This window comes from Hemiscyllium ocellatum, unplaced genomic scaffold, assembly GCF_020745735.1.
Source record: "Hemiscyllium ocellatum isolate sHemOce1 unplaced genomic scaffold, sHemOce1.pat.X.cur. scaffold_1458_pat_ctg1, whole genome shotgun sequence".
NCBI lineage: Eukaryota > Metazoa > Chordata > Chondrichthyes > Orectolobiformes > Hemiscylliidae > Hemiscyllium > Hemiscyllium ocellatum.
In genome coordinates, this window is record NW_026867781.1 from 34,924 (window position 1) to 50,139 (window position 15,216).

General features: G+C 43.9%; 4 non-coding genes across 4 annotated transcripts; all 4 read right to left on the reverse strand.

Annotated features, from left to right (window-relative positions):
- Positions 1-3,464: 3,464 nt before the first annotated feature.
- trnal-aag (transfer RNA leucine (anticodon AAG)) lies at positions 3,465-3,546 on the reverse strand. The gene has a single exon. It is a non-coding gene; the product is annotated as a tRNA-Leu (tRNA).
- A 1,406-nt stretch (positions 3,547-4,952) lies between these two features.
- trnal-aag (transfer RNA leucine (anticodon AAG)) lies at positions 4,953-5,034 on the reverse strand. The gene has a single exon. It is a non-coding gene; the product is annotated as a tRNA-Leu (tRNA).
- Positions 5,035-7,872: 2,838 nt separating this feature from the next.
- Positions 7,873-7,954, reverse strand: trnal-aag (transfer RNA leucine (anticodon AAG)). Its single transcript has one exon. It is a non-coding gene; the product is annotated as a tRNA-Leu (tRNA).
- A 4,327-nt stretch (positions 7,955-12,281) lies between these two features.
- trnal-aag (transfer RNA leucine (anticodon AAG)) lies at positions 12,282-12,363 on the reverse strand. The gene has a single exon. It is a non-coding gene; the product is annotated as a tRNA-Leu (tRNA).
- Between the last annotated feature and the right edge of the window lie 2,853 nt (positions 12,364-15,216).

The following is a 15,216-nucleotide window of genomic DNA, read 5'->3' on the forward strand; positions in this document are numbered from 1 at the left end:
TTTTGTTCTCGATGTGAAGAGCTCTCACGCCTGAGTCACCTTCACGCCTCTTGTTGCTGAGTGACTCCAAAAGAAGGAGTTTCACCAGAGCTGCAACTGCCTCACTTTCCCAGTCGCTCTCCCCGTTGACATTTTCCTGCTCATCAGTGATTTAAAGAAAAGCAAAAGGATGCGATGTTATTCTGCAGCCTCTTTGTCGATTCCTCCGTTTAAATTCCAACATGGCTTAGATCTCGGGGCGCACCTTAATACTAGCTTTGAAAGCACAGGTCCAGAGCTTCCTCTGAGAGTGCAATTTCTTTCATTGCTGTTGCTGATTGAATGAGCCGCTAACGTGCGAACTGCTCCAAAACATGATTCAGGACCTCTGGTGCCAATTCTCGCACTTTGAATAACGACAGACAGCTTTCAAATGAGGCCTTTCAGATACGACTTTGGGGTACATTTGGCAGACAGAATAGTTCAGGAATCCGTGGTGCACTGTGACACCAGCGCATCACCTTCTTCCCTGTCTTTGAACCGGGCCGCCTCAGCAAGGAATGCAAATGCAGTATTGCTCTTCGTGGAAGGATCGGTAAGTACACTCTCCAACTGAATGGCACATGATCAGAAGCAGTTTGTAGAATATCTTTACAATGCTCTGCACAGTAATCAAATGGAAATGCATTGCATTTCACTACGAGAGCAGATTTGTTCAAGCAAATTCGAAGGCAGGTTTGCAGATGGGAAAGCAAGCAGGAAAGCTCCGTTCTTGTCCATGTAAAAGGCTGCAGATGAAGAACAAAACAGTTTCGACCGCGGGAACCTATCTTGCGGAAGGTGAACGTGCTGATCACTATGCTACAGAAACAAGCCCACAGCCGCCCCGCTGCAGCTCAGTGGTATCCGACACTGAAAGTTGAAGACATTCTACCTTTCACCTTTCTGTTTCCAAATGCTCGTTGTTTCATGGGAGTTGTTTAATTTTGGCTGTGTGGTATGCATGGACGAGATACACCGAAGTATCTGTTTTCACCCGGTGTAGCCCAATAACGTTGTGTTGCTTACACCAGCTTTAAAAGGATAGCTTTTTAGCCGAGATGGCCGTCGCAGTCTGTGGCACAATCTTTAGTCTGTTCGACTGCTCACTGGAAAGGTAGTATTGTGAAACACTGCAGAAACGAAGGACTTCCTTACTTTTGCTCCGACTGACCATACTCTGGGAAATTTTCCCAGATTCTCAGTTGAGGAGTTTTTGCAGCTGGAAATTATCTCAGAAAGCTTGTTAATTCGTAATGTATTGAACGAATCGCAAAACAGAAAACATTTGACACGCAACACAAACAAAACTGGCAAACCAAATGCATTTTCAGATACAGTGAGCATGAATGCTAAATGTGAGACACTCCGAGGGCATGAGCCATGAAGTAATCTCACAACTAACATCAGGGCAATTCCAAACTACTCTTTCAATGATACTTGAGCCTCAGTGCACCACCATATCACAGACAATGCTGAAAAGAGAGAAAGAAAGAACATAATAAGAATAGGCCACAAAAAGTGAATTTCACCAATCACAGTCTCGATTAGATTACCTTTCCCTTCCGGTGTCTCCGGGACGGAAACGAAGGAAATTGGAGAAATTCAATAACATATGACATCAAAATTCATCGGAACGATTTTCCCATTCGCCAGAAAGCCAAGTAACGATGAATCGACTCACCGCAGGACTTTGTTTCACAACAGCGATGAAATAGCAGTCTCCATTCGGTTCCAGTAAAATCTCAACATGCTTGGAACATAAAGCAACAGTAGAGCTGTTCTGCAATTTTCCACGCGGAGGCAAACACGATCAAGACAGCATAGACAATTTGGCACTTTCCCACTACACATTTAATTCCCCGGGAAGCAAATCAAATTTTTTAGTGAACAGAAGTACAGCGGGAACGGAAACGGCATTTTAACAAGCTGCGTCGTTGCAACTGAGCAGTTGAAATGGCAGTGGTGGTATTCGAACCCACGCCCCGGTCGAGACAGGAGCCTCAATCCAGCGCCTTAGACCGCTCGGCCACACTACCAGCTGCGCTACAACCGCATTTTCTTGCATTTCCAATTGAGCTCCTGCATGACAACAGATGGAAAGTCACGTGAAATGGGTTCCATGATTCCTCTCCGACTCGCACGGCTGCTTGGATGTGCCGGCTACAATATCAATTTCGCAACAAATAATGATAGCTCATCAATCCGGATAAAAATCAATGGTAAGCTGAGGCTATCTTCTCAGACTCTTTTCAGCTACAAATGTATCTGTGAGTGCGTGAGCAAACATGTTCGCTTATGATTTGGTCAAATAACCATGAACTGCTTGACATTACTGCAATTTCGATTCTTACTTTGCTAAATGATTTCACCCATTGCTCGAAACAGGACAACTTTCACGTTTACACGGAACATGAAACACACCGGACAAGAGATACTTGAGCCTCAGTGCACCACCATATCACAGACAATGCTGAAAAGAGAGAAAGAAAGAACATAACACGTTGTGTTGCTTACACCAGCTTTAAAAGGATAGCTTTTTAGCCGAGATGGCCGTCGCAGTCTGTGGCACAATCTTTAGTCTGTTCGACTGCTCACTGGAAAGGTAGTATTGTGAAACACTGCAGAAACGAAGGACTTCCTTACTTTTGCTCCGACTGACCATACTCTGGGAAATTTTCCCAGATTCTCAGTTGAGGAGTTTTTGCAGCTGGAAATTATCTCAGAAAGCTTGTTAATTCGTAATGTATTGAACGAATCGCAAAACAGAAAACATTTGACACGCAACACAAACAAAACTGGCAAACCAAATGCATTTTCAGATACAGTGAGCATGAATGCTAAATGTGAGACACTCCGAGGGCATGAGCCATAAAGTAATCTCACAACTAACATCAGGGCAATTCCAAACTACTCTTTCAATGATACTTGAGCCTCAGTGCACCACCATATCACAGACAATGCTGAAAAGAGAGAAAGAAAGAACATAATAAGAATAGGCCACAAAAAGTGAATTTCACCAATCACAGTCTCGATTAGATTACCTTTCCCTTCCGGTGTCTCCGGGACGGAAACGAAGGAAATTGGAGAAATTCAATAACATATGACAACAAAATTCATCGGAACGATTTTCCCATTCGCCAGAAAGCCAAGTAACGATGAATCGACTCACCGCAGGACTTTGTTTCACAACAGCGATGAAATAGCAGTCTCCATTCGGTTCCAGTAAAATCTCAACATGCTTGGAACATAAAGCAACAGTAGAGCTGTTCTGCAATTTTCCACGCGGGAAGCGAACACGATCAAGACAGCATAGACAATTTGGCACTTTCCCACTACACATTTAATTCCCCGGGAAGCAAATCAAATTTTTTTGTGAACAGAAGTACAGCGGGAATGGAAACGGCATTTTAACAAGCTGTGTCGTTGCAACTGAACAGTAGAAACGGCAGTGGTGGGATTCGAACCCACGCCCCTGTCGAGACTGGAGCCTTAATCCAGTGCCTTAGACCGCTCGGCCACACTACCAGCTGCGCTGCAGCGCCATTTTCTTGCATTTCCAATTGAGCTCCTGCATGACAACAGATGGAAAGTCACGTGAAATGGGTTCCATGATCCCTCTCCGACTCGCACGGCTGCTTGGATGTGCCGGCTACAATATCAATTTCGCAACAAATAATGATAGCTCATCAATCCGGATAAAAATCAATGGTAAGCTGAGGCTATCTTCTCAGACTCTTTTCAGCTACAAATGTATCTGTGAGTGCGTGAGCAAACATGTTCGCTTATGATTTGGTCAAATAACCATGAACTGCTTGACATTACTGCAATTTCGATTCTTACTTTGCTAAATGATTTCACCCATTGCACGAAACAGGACAACTTTCACGTTTACACGGAACATGAAACACACCGGACAAGAGATATTGAGCCTCAGTGCACCACCATATCACAGACAATGCTGAAAAGAGAGAAAGAAAGAACATAACACGTTGTGTTGCTTACACCAGCTTTAAAAGGATAGCTTTTTAGCCGAAATGGCCGTCGCAGTCTGTGGCACAATCTTTAGTCTTTTCGACTGCTCACTGGAAAGGTAGTATTGTGAAACACTGCAGAAACGAAGGACTTCCTTACTTTTGCTCCGACTGACCATACTCTGTGAAATTTTCCCAGATTCTCAGTTGAGGAGTTTTTGCAGCTGGAAATTATCTCAGAAAGCCTGTTAATTCGTAATGTATTGAACGAATCGCAAAACAGAAAACATTTGACACGCAACACAAACAAAACTGGCAAACCAAATGCATTTTCAGATACAGTGAGCATGAATGCTAAATGTGAGACACTCCGAGGGCATGAGCCATAAAGTAATCTCACAACTAACATCAGGGCAATTCCAAACTACTCTTTCAATGATACTTGAGCCTCAGTGCACCACCATATCACAGACAATGCTGAAAAGAGAGAAAGAAAGAACATAATAAGAATAGGCCACAAAAAGTGAATTTCACCAATCACAGTCTCGATTAGATTACCTTTCCCTTCCGGTATCTCCGGGACGGAAACGAAGGAAATTGGAGAAATTCAATAGCATATGACATCAAAATTCATCGGAACGATTTTCCCATTCGCCAGAAAGCCAAGTAACGATGAATCGACTCACCGCAGGACTTTGTTTCACAACAGCGATGAAATAGCAGTCTCCATTCGGTTCCAGTAAAATCTCAACATGCTTGGAACATAAAGCAACAGTAGAGCTGTTCTGCAATTTTCCACGCGGGAGGCGAACACGATCAAGACAGCATAGACAATTTGGCACTTTCCCACTACACATTTAATTCCCCGGGAAGCAAATCAAATTTTTTTGTGAACAGAAGTACAGCGGGAACGGAAACGGCATTTTAACAAGCTGTGTCGTTGCAACTGAACAGTAGAAATGGCAGTGGTGGGATTCGAACCCACGCCCCTGTTGAGACTGGAGCCTTAATCCAGCGCCTTAGACCGCTCGGCCACACTACCAGCTGCGCTGCAGCGCCATTTTCTTGCATTTCCAATTGAGCTCCTGCATGACAACAGATGGAAAGTCACGTGAAATGGGTTCCATGATCCCTCTCCGACTCGCACGGCTGCTTGGATGTGCCGGCTACAATATCAATTTCGCAACAAATAATGATAGCTCATCAATCCGGATAAAAATCAATGGTAAGCTGAGGCTATCTTCTCAGACTCTTTTCAGCTACAAATGTATCTGTGAGTGCGTGAGCAAACATGTTCGCTTATGATTTGGTCAAATAACCATGAACTGCTTGACATTACTGCAATTTCGATTCTTACTTTGCTAAATGATTTCACCCATTGCTCGAAACAGGACAACTTTCACGTTTACACGGAACATGAAACACACCGGACTACAGGGAAAATGCACAAAGCTGAGCAGGCCGTGTTCCACATCATACCGTGCAGCATAGTTTCAGTCACTGTGTCTGTTTTGCAGAATAAGAGTCCCAAAGAATGTTCTCCAGCCTAAAAGCGGAGGTAGCATTACAATCCGAGAACGACAGATCACAGTGTGAGGATGCTCTGACCTCGGGGCCAGTTCGAGATGCCACTTTCCTTGCCTTTTACCTAAACCGTGCAATTGGCTGCAGGGATGTTCACACCTGGACATGAGCCACATCGATACAACTGAGTTGGAAACCTGCGTGGGAATCGACGAGAAGCGACTCAATAAATCTTGCTAAATTCCATGGTGCTTATTAGAAATGCAGTTTCTGTTCACCTCAATTTAAAAGGCAGTTTTTGAACATAGTAACTGAAATCAAAAGCTAATTATCTCACCCCACCCCCACTCCGGGAGAGGTGCTAACTGCACTTGATTGCTTTTTGTTCTCGATGTGAAGAGCTCTCACGCCTGAGTCACCTTCACGCCTCTTGTTGCTGAGTGACTCCAAAAGAAGGAGTTTCACCAGAGCTGCAACTGCCTCACTTTCCCAGTCGCTCTCCCCGTTGACATTTTCCTGCTCATCAGTGATTTAAAGAAAAGCAAAAGGATGCGATGTTATTCTGCAGCCTCTTTGTCGATTCCTCCGTTTAAATTCCAACATGGCTTAGATCTCGGGGCGCACCTTAATACTAGCTTTGAAAGCACAGGTCCAGAGCTTCCTCTGAGAGTGCAATTTCTTTCATTGCTGTTGCTGATTGAATGAGTCGCTAACGTGCGAACTGCTCCAAAACATGATTCAGGACCTCTGGTGCCAATTCTCGCACTTTGAATAACGACAGACAGCTTCCAAATGAGGCCTTTCAGATACGACTTTGGGGTACATTTGGCAGACAGAATAGTTCAGGAATCCGTGGTGCACTGTGACACCAGCGCATCACCTTCTTCCCTGTCTTTGAACCGGGCCGCCTCAGCAAGGAATGCAAATGCAGTATTGCTCTTCGTGGAAGGATCGGTAAGTACACTCTCCAACTGAATGGCACATGATCAGAAGCAGTTTGTAGAATATCTTTACAATGCTCTGCACAGTAATCAAATGGAAATGCATTGCATTTCACTACGAGAGCAGATTTGTTCAAGCAAATTCGAAGGCAGGTTTGCAGATGGGAAAGCAAGCAGGAAAGCTCCGTTCTTGTCCATGTAAAAGGCTGCAGATGAAGAACAAAACAGTTTCGACCGCGGGAACCTATCTTGCGGAAGGTGAACGTGCTGATCACTATGCTACAGAAACAAGCCCACAGCCGCCCCGCTGCAGCTCAGTGGTATCCGACACTGAAAGTTGAAGACATTCTACCTTTCACCTTTCTGTTTCCAAATGCTCGTTGTTTCATGGGAGTTGTTTAATTTTGGCTGTGTGGTATGCATGGACGAGATACACCGAAGTATCTGTTTTCACCCGGTGTAGCCCAATAACGTTGTGTTGCTTACACCAGCTTTAAAAGGATAACTTTTTAGCCGAGATGGCCGTCGCAGTCTGTGGCACAATCTTTAGTCTGTTCGACTGCTCACTGGAAAGGTAGTATTGTGAAATACTGCAGAAACGAAGGACTTCCTTACTTTTGCTCCGACTGACCATACTCTGTGACATTTTCCCAGATTCTCAGTTGAGGAGTTTTTGCAGCTGGAAATTATCTCAGAAAGCCTGTTAATTCGTAATGTATTGAACGAATCGCAAAACAGAAAACATTTGACACGCAACACAAACAAAACTGGCAAACCAAATGCATTTTCAGATACAGTGAGCATGAATGCTAAATGTGAGACACTCCGAGGGCATGAGCCATAAAGTAATCTCACAACTAACATCAGGGCAATTCCAAACTACTCTTTCAATGATACTTGAGCCTCAGTGCACCACCATATCACAGACAATGCTGAAAAGAGAGAAAGAAAGAACATAATAAGAATAGGCCACAAAAAGTGAATTTCACCAATCACAGTCTCGATTAGATTACCTTTCCCTTCCGGTGTCTCCGGGACGGAAACGAAGGAAATTGGAGAAATTCAATAACATATGACATCAAAATTCATCGGAACGATTTTCCCATTCGCCAGAAAGCCAAGTAACGATGAATCGACTCACCGCAGGACTTTGTTTCACAACAGCGATGAAATAGCAGTCTCCATTCGGTTCCAGTAAAATCTCAACATGCTTGGAACATAAAGCAACAGTAGAGCTGTTCTGAAATTTTCCACGCGGGAGGCGAACACGATCAAGACAGCATAGACAATTTGGCACTTTCCCACTACACGTTTAATTCCCCGGGAAGCAAATCAAATTTTTATGTGAACAGAAGTACAGCGGGAATGGAAACGGCATTTTAACAAGCTGTGTCGTTGCAACTGAACAGTAGAAATGGCAGTGGTGGGATTCGAACCCACGCCCCTGTTGAGACTGGGGCCTTAATCCAGCGCCTTAGACCGCTCGGCCACACTACCAGCTGCGCTGCAGCCCCATTTTCTTGCATTTCCAATTGAGCTCCTGCATGACAACAGATGGAAAGTCACGTGAAATGGGTTCCATGATCCCTCTCCGACTCGCACGGCTGCTTGGATGTGCCGGCTACAATATCAATTTCGCAACAAATAATGATAGCTCATCAATCCGGATAAAAATCAATGGTAAGCTGAGGCTATCTTCTCAGACTCTTTTCAGCTACAAATGTATCTGTGAGTGCGTGAGCAAACATGTTCGCTTATGATTTGGTCAAATAACCATGAACTGCTTGACATTACTGCAATTTCGATTCTTACTTTGCTAAATGATTTCACCCATTGCTCGAAACAGGACAACTTTCAAGTTTACACGGAACATGAAACACACCGGACTACAGGGAAAATGCACAAAGCTGAGCAGGCCGTGTTCCACATCATACCGTACAGCATAGTTTCAGTCACTGTGTCTGTTTTGCAGAATAAGAGTCCCAAAGAATGTTCTCCAGCCTAAAAGCGGAGGTAGCATTACAATCCGAGAACGACAGATCACAGTGTGAGGATGCTCTGACCTCGGGGCCAGTTCGAGATGCCACTTTCCTTGCCTTTTACCTAAACCGTGCAATTGGCTGCAGGGATGTTCACACCTGGACATGAGCCACATCGATACAACTGAGTTGGAAACCTGCGTGGGAATCGACGAGAAGCGACTCAATAAATCTTGCTAAATTCCATGGTGCTTATTAGAAATGCAGTTTCTGTTCACCTCAATTTAAAAGGCAGTTTTTGAACATAGTAACTGAAATCAAAAGCTAATTATCTCACCCCACCCCCCACTCCGGGAGAGGTGCTAACTGCACTTGATTGCTTTTTGTTCTCGATGTGAAGAGCTCTCACGCCTGAGTCACCTTCACGCCTCTTGTTGCTGAGTGACTCCAAAAGAAGGAGTTTCACCAGAGCTGCAACTGCCTCACTTTCCCAGTCGCTCTCCCCGTTGACATTTTCCTGCTCATCAGTGATTTAAAGAAAAGCAAAAGGATGCGATGTTATTCTGCAGCCTCTTTGTCGATTCCTCCGTTTAAATTCCAACATGGCTTAGATCTCGGGGCGCACCTTAATACTAGCTTTGAAAGCACAGGTCCAGAGCTTCCTCTGAGAGTGCAATTTCTTTCATTGCTGTTGCTGATTGAATGAGCCGCTAACGTGCGAACTGCTCCAAAACATGATTCAGGACCTCTGGTGCCAATTCTCGCACTTTGAATAACGACAGACAGCTTTCAAATGAGGCCTTTCAGATACGACTTTGGGGTACATTTGGCAGACAGAATAGTTCAGGAATCCGTGGTGCACTGTGACACCAGCGCATCACCTTCTTCCCTGTCTTTGAACCGGGCCGCCTCAGCAAGGAATGCAAATGCAGTATTGCTCTTCGTGGAAGGATCGGTAAGTACACTCTCCAACTGAATGGCACATGATCAGAAGCAGTTTGTAGAATATCTTTACAATGCTCTGCACAGTAATCAAATGGAAATGCATTGCATTTCACTACGAGAGCAGATTTGTTCAAGCAAATTCGAAGGCAGGTTTGCAGATGGGAAAGCAAGCAGGAAAGCTCCGTTCTTGTCCATGTAAAAGGCTGCAGATGAAGAACAAAACAGTTTCGACCGCGGGAACCTATCTTGCAGAAGGTGAACGTGCTGATCACTATGCTACAGAAACAAGCCCACAGCCGCCCCGCTGCAGCTCAGTGGTATCCGACACTGAAAGTTGAAGACATTCTACCTTTCACCTTTCTGTTTCCAAATGCTCGTTGTTTCATGGGAGTTGTTTAATTTTGGCTGTGTGGTATGCATGGACGAGATACACCGAAGTATCTGTTTTCACCCGGTGTAGCCCAATAACGTTGTGTTGCTTACACCAGCTTTAAAAGGATAGCTTTTTAGCCGAGATGGCCGTCGCAGTCTGTGGCACAATCTTTAGTCTGTTCGACTGCTCACTGGAAAGGTAGTATTGTGAAACACTGCAGAAACGAAGGACTTCCTTACTTTTGCTCCGACTGACCATACTCTGGGAAATTTTCCCAGATTCTCAGTTGAGGAGTTTTTGCAGCTGGAAATTATCTCAGAAAGCTTGTTAATTCGTAATGTATTGAACGAATCGCAAAACAGAAAACATTTGACACGCAACACAAACAAAACTGGCAAACCAAATGCATTTTCAGATACAGTGAGCATGAATGCTAAATGTGAGACACTCCGAGGGCATGAGCCATGAAGTAATCTCACAACTAACATCAGGGCAATTCCAAACTACTCTTTCAATGATACTTGAGCCTCAGTGCACCACCATATCACAGACAATGCTGAAAAGAGAGAAAGAAAGAACATAATAAGAATAGGCCACAAAAAGTGAATTTCACCAATCACAGTCTCGATTAGATTACCTTTCCCTTCCGGTGTCTCCGGGACGGAAACGAAGGAAATTGGAGAAATTCAATAACATATGACATCAAAATTCATCGGAACGATTTTCCCATTCGCCAGAAAGCCAAGTAACGATGAATCGACTCACCGCAGGACTTTGTTTCACAACAGCGATGAAATAGCAGTCTCCATTCGGTTCCAGTAAAATCTCAACATGCTTGGAACATAAAGCAACAGTAGAGCTGTTCTGCAATTTTCCACGCGGAGGCAAACACGATCAAGACAGCATAGACAATTTGGCACTTTCCCACTACACATTTAATTCCCCGGGAAGCAAATCAAATTTTTTAGTGAACAGAAGTACAGCGGGAACGGAAACGGCATTTTAACAAGCTGCGTCGTTGCAACTGAGCAGTTGAAATGGCAGTGGTGGTATTCGAACCCACGCCCCGGTCGAGACAGGAGCCTCAATCCAGCGCCTTAGACCGCTCGGCCACACTACCAGCTGCGCTACAACCGCATTTTCTTGCATTTCCAATTGAGCTCCTGCATGACAACAGATGGAAAGTCACGTGAAATGGGTTCCATGATTCCTCTCCGACTCGCACGGCTGCTTGGATGTGCCGGCTACAATATCAATTTCGCAACAAATAATGATAGCTCATCAATCCGGATAAAAATCAATGGTAAGCTGAGGCTATCTTCTCAGACTCTTTTCAGCTACAAATGTATCTGTGAGTGCGTGAGCAAACATGTTCGCTTATGATTTGGTCAAATAACCATGAACTGCTTGACATTACTGCAATTTCGATTCTTACTTTGCTAAATGATTTCACCCATTGCTCGAAACAGGACAACTTTCACGTTTACACGGAACATGAAACACACCGGACAAGAGATACTTGAGCCTCAGTGCACCACCATATCACAGACAATGCTGAAAAGAGAGAAAGAAAGAACATAACACGTTGTGTTGCTTACACCAGCTTTAAAAGGATAGCTTTTTAGCCGAGATGGCCGTCGCAGTCTGTGGCACAATCTTTAGTCTGTTCGACTGCTCACTGGAAAGGTAGTATTGTGAAACACTGCAGAAACGAAGGACTTCCTTACTTTTGCTCCGACTGACCATACTCTGGGAAATTTTCCCAGATTCTCAGTTGAGGAGTTTTTGCAGCTGGAAATTATCTCAGAAAGCTTGTTAATTCGTAATGTATTGAACGAATCGCAAAACAGAAAACATTTGACACGCAACACAAACAAAACTGGCAAACCAAATGCATTTTCAGATACAGTGAGCATGAATGCTAAATGTGAGACACTCCGAGGGCATGAGCCATAAAGTAATCTCACAACTAACATCAGGGCAATTCCAAACTACTCTTTCAATGATACTTGAGCCTCAGTGCACCACCATATCACAGACAATGCTGAAAAGAGAGAAAGAAAGAACATAATAAGAATAGGCCACAAAAAGTGAATTTCACCAATCACAGTCTCGATTAGATTACCTTTCCCTTCCGGTGTCTCCGGGACGGAAACGAAGGAAATTGGAGAAATTCAATAACATATGACAACAAAATTCATCGGAACGATTTTCCCATTCGCCAGAAAGCCAAGTAACGATGAATCGACTCACCGCAGGACTTTGTTTCACAACAGCGATGAAATAGCAGTCTCCATTCGGTTCCAGTAAAATCTCAACATGCTTGGAACATAAAGCAACAGTAGAGCTGTTCTGCAATTTTCCACGCGGGAAGCGAACACGATCAAGACAGCATAGACAATTTGGCACTTTCCCACTACACATTTAATTCCCCGGGAAGCAAATCAAATTTTTTTGTGAACAGAAGTACAGCGGGAATGGAAACGGCATTTTAACAAGCTGTGTCGTTGCAACTGAACAGTAGAAATGGCAGTGGTGGGATTCGAACCCACGCCCCTGTCGAGACTGGAGCCTTAATCCAGTGCCTTAGACCGCTCGGCCACACTACCAGCTGCGCTGCAGCGCCATTTTCTTGCATTTCCAATTGAGCTCCTGCATGACAACAGATGGAAAGTCACGTGAAATGGGTTCCATGATCCCTCTCCGACTCGCACGGCTGCTTGGATGTGCCGGCTACAATATCAATTTCGCAACAAATAATGATAGCTCATCAATCCGGATAAAAATCAATGGTAAGCTGAGGCTATCTTCTCAGACTCTTTTCAGCTACAAATGTATCTGTGAGTGCGTGAGCAAACATGTTCGCTTATGATTTGGTCAAATAACCATGAACTGCTTGACATTACTGCAATTTCGATTCTTACTTTGCTAAATGATTTCACCCATTGCACGAAACAGGACAACTTTCACGTTTACACGGAACATGAAACACACCGGACAAGAGATATTGAGCCTCAGTGCACCACCATATCACAGACAATGCTGAAAAGAGAGAAAGAAAGAACATAACACGTTGTGTTGCTTACACCAGCTTTAAAAGGATAGCTTTTTAGCCGAAATGGCCGTCGCAGTCTGTGGCACAATCTTTAGTCTGTTCGACTGCTCACTGGAAAGGTAGTATTGTGAAACACTGCAGAAACGAAGGACTTCCTTACTTTGCTCCGACTGACCATACTCTGTGAAATTTTCCCAGATTCTCAGTTGAGGAGTTTTTGCAGCTGGAAATTATCTCAGAAAGCCTGTTAATTCGTAATGTATTGAACGAATCGCAAAACAGAAAACATTTGACACGCAACACAAACAAAACTGGCAAACCAAATGCATTTTCAGATACAGTGAGCATGAATGCTAAATGTGAGACACTCCGAGGGCATGAGCCATAAAGTAATCTCACAACTAACATCAGGGCAATTCCAAACTACTCTTTCAATGATACTTGAGCCTCAGTGCACCACCATATCACAGACAATGCTGAAAAGAGAGAAAGAAAGAACATAATAAGAATAGGCCACAAAAAGTGAATTTCACCAATCACAGTCTCGATTAGATTACCTTTCCCTTCCGGTGTCTCCGGGACGGAAACGAAGGAAATTGGAGAAATTCAATAACATATGACATCAAAATTCATCGGAACGATTTTCCCATTCGCCAGAAAGCCAAGTAACGATGAATCGACTCACCGCAGGACTTTGTTTCACAACAGCGATGAAATAGCAGTCTCCATTCGGTTCCAGTAAAATCTCAACATGCTTGGAACATAAAGCAACAGTAGAGCTGTTCTGCAATTTTCCACGCGGAGGCAAACACGATCAAGACAGCATAGACAATTTGGCACTTTCCCACTACACATTTAATTCCCCGGGAAGCAAATCAAATTTTTATGTGAACAGAAGTACAGCGGGAATGGAAACGTCATTTTAACAAGCTGCGTCGTTGCAACTGAGCAGTTGAAATGGCAGTGGTGGTATTCGAACCCACGCCCCGGTCGAGACAGGAGCCTTAATCCAGCGCCTTAGACCGCTCGGCCACACTACCAGCTGCGCTACAACCGCATTTTCTTGCATTTCCAAATGAGCTCCTGCATGACAACAGATGGAAAGTCACGTGAAATGGGTTCCATGATTCCTCTCCGACTCGCACGGCTGCTTGGATGTGCCGGCTACAATATCAATTTCGCAACAAATAATGATAGCTCATCAATCCGGATAAAAATCAATGGTAAGCTGAGGCTATCTTCTCAGACTCTTTTCAGCTACAAATGTATCTGTGAGTGCGTGAGCAAACATGTTCGCTTATGATTTGGTCAAATAACCATGAACTGCTTGACATTACTGCAATTTCGATTCTTACTTTGCTAAATGATTTCACCCATTGCTCGAAACAGGACAACTTTCACGTTTACACGGAACATGAAACACACCGGACAAGAGATACTTGAGCCTCAGTGCACCACCATATCACAGACAATGCTGAAAAGAGAGAAAGAAAGAACATAACACGTTGTGTTGCTTACACCAGCTTTAAAAGGATAGCTTTTTAGCCGAGATGGCCGTCGCAGTCTGTGGCACAATCTTTAGTCTGTTCGACTGCTCACTGGAAAGGTAGTATTGTGAAACACTGCAGAAACGAAGGACTTCCTTACTTTTGCTCCGACTGACCATACTCTGGGAAATTTTCCCAGATTCTCAGTTGAGGAGTTTTTGCAGCTGGAAATTATCTCAGAAAGCTTGTTAATTCGTAATGTATTGAACGAATCGCAAAACAGAAAACATTTGACACGCAACACAAACAAAACTGGCAAACCAAATGCATTTTCAGATACAGTGAGCATGAATGCTAAATGTGAGACACTCCGAGGGCATGAGCCATAAAGTAATCTCACAACTAACATCAGGGCAATTCCAAACTACTCTTTCAATGATACTTGAGCCTCAGTGCACCACCATATCACAGACAATGCTGAAAAGAGAGAAAGAAAGAACATAATAAGAATAGGCCACAAAAAGTGAATTTCACCAATCACAGTCTCGATTAGATTACCTTTCCCTTCCGGTGTCTCCGGGACGGAAACGAAGGAAATTGGAGAAATTCAATAACATATGACAACAAAATTCATCGGAACGATTTTCCCATTCGCCAGAAAGCCAAGTAACGATGAATCGACTCACCGCAGGACTTTGTTTCACAACAGCGATGAAATAGCAGTCTCCATTCGGTTCCAGTAAAATCTCAACATGCTTGGAACATAAAGCAACAGTAGAGCTGTTCTGCAATTTTCCACGCGGGAAGCGAACACGATCAAGACAGCATAGACAATTTGGCACTTTCCCACTACACATTTAATTCCCCGGGAAGCAAATCAAATTTTTTTGTGAACAGAAGTACAGCGGGAATGGAAACGG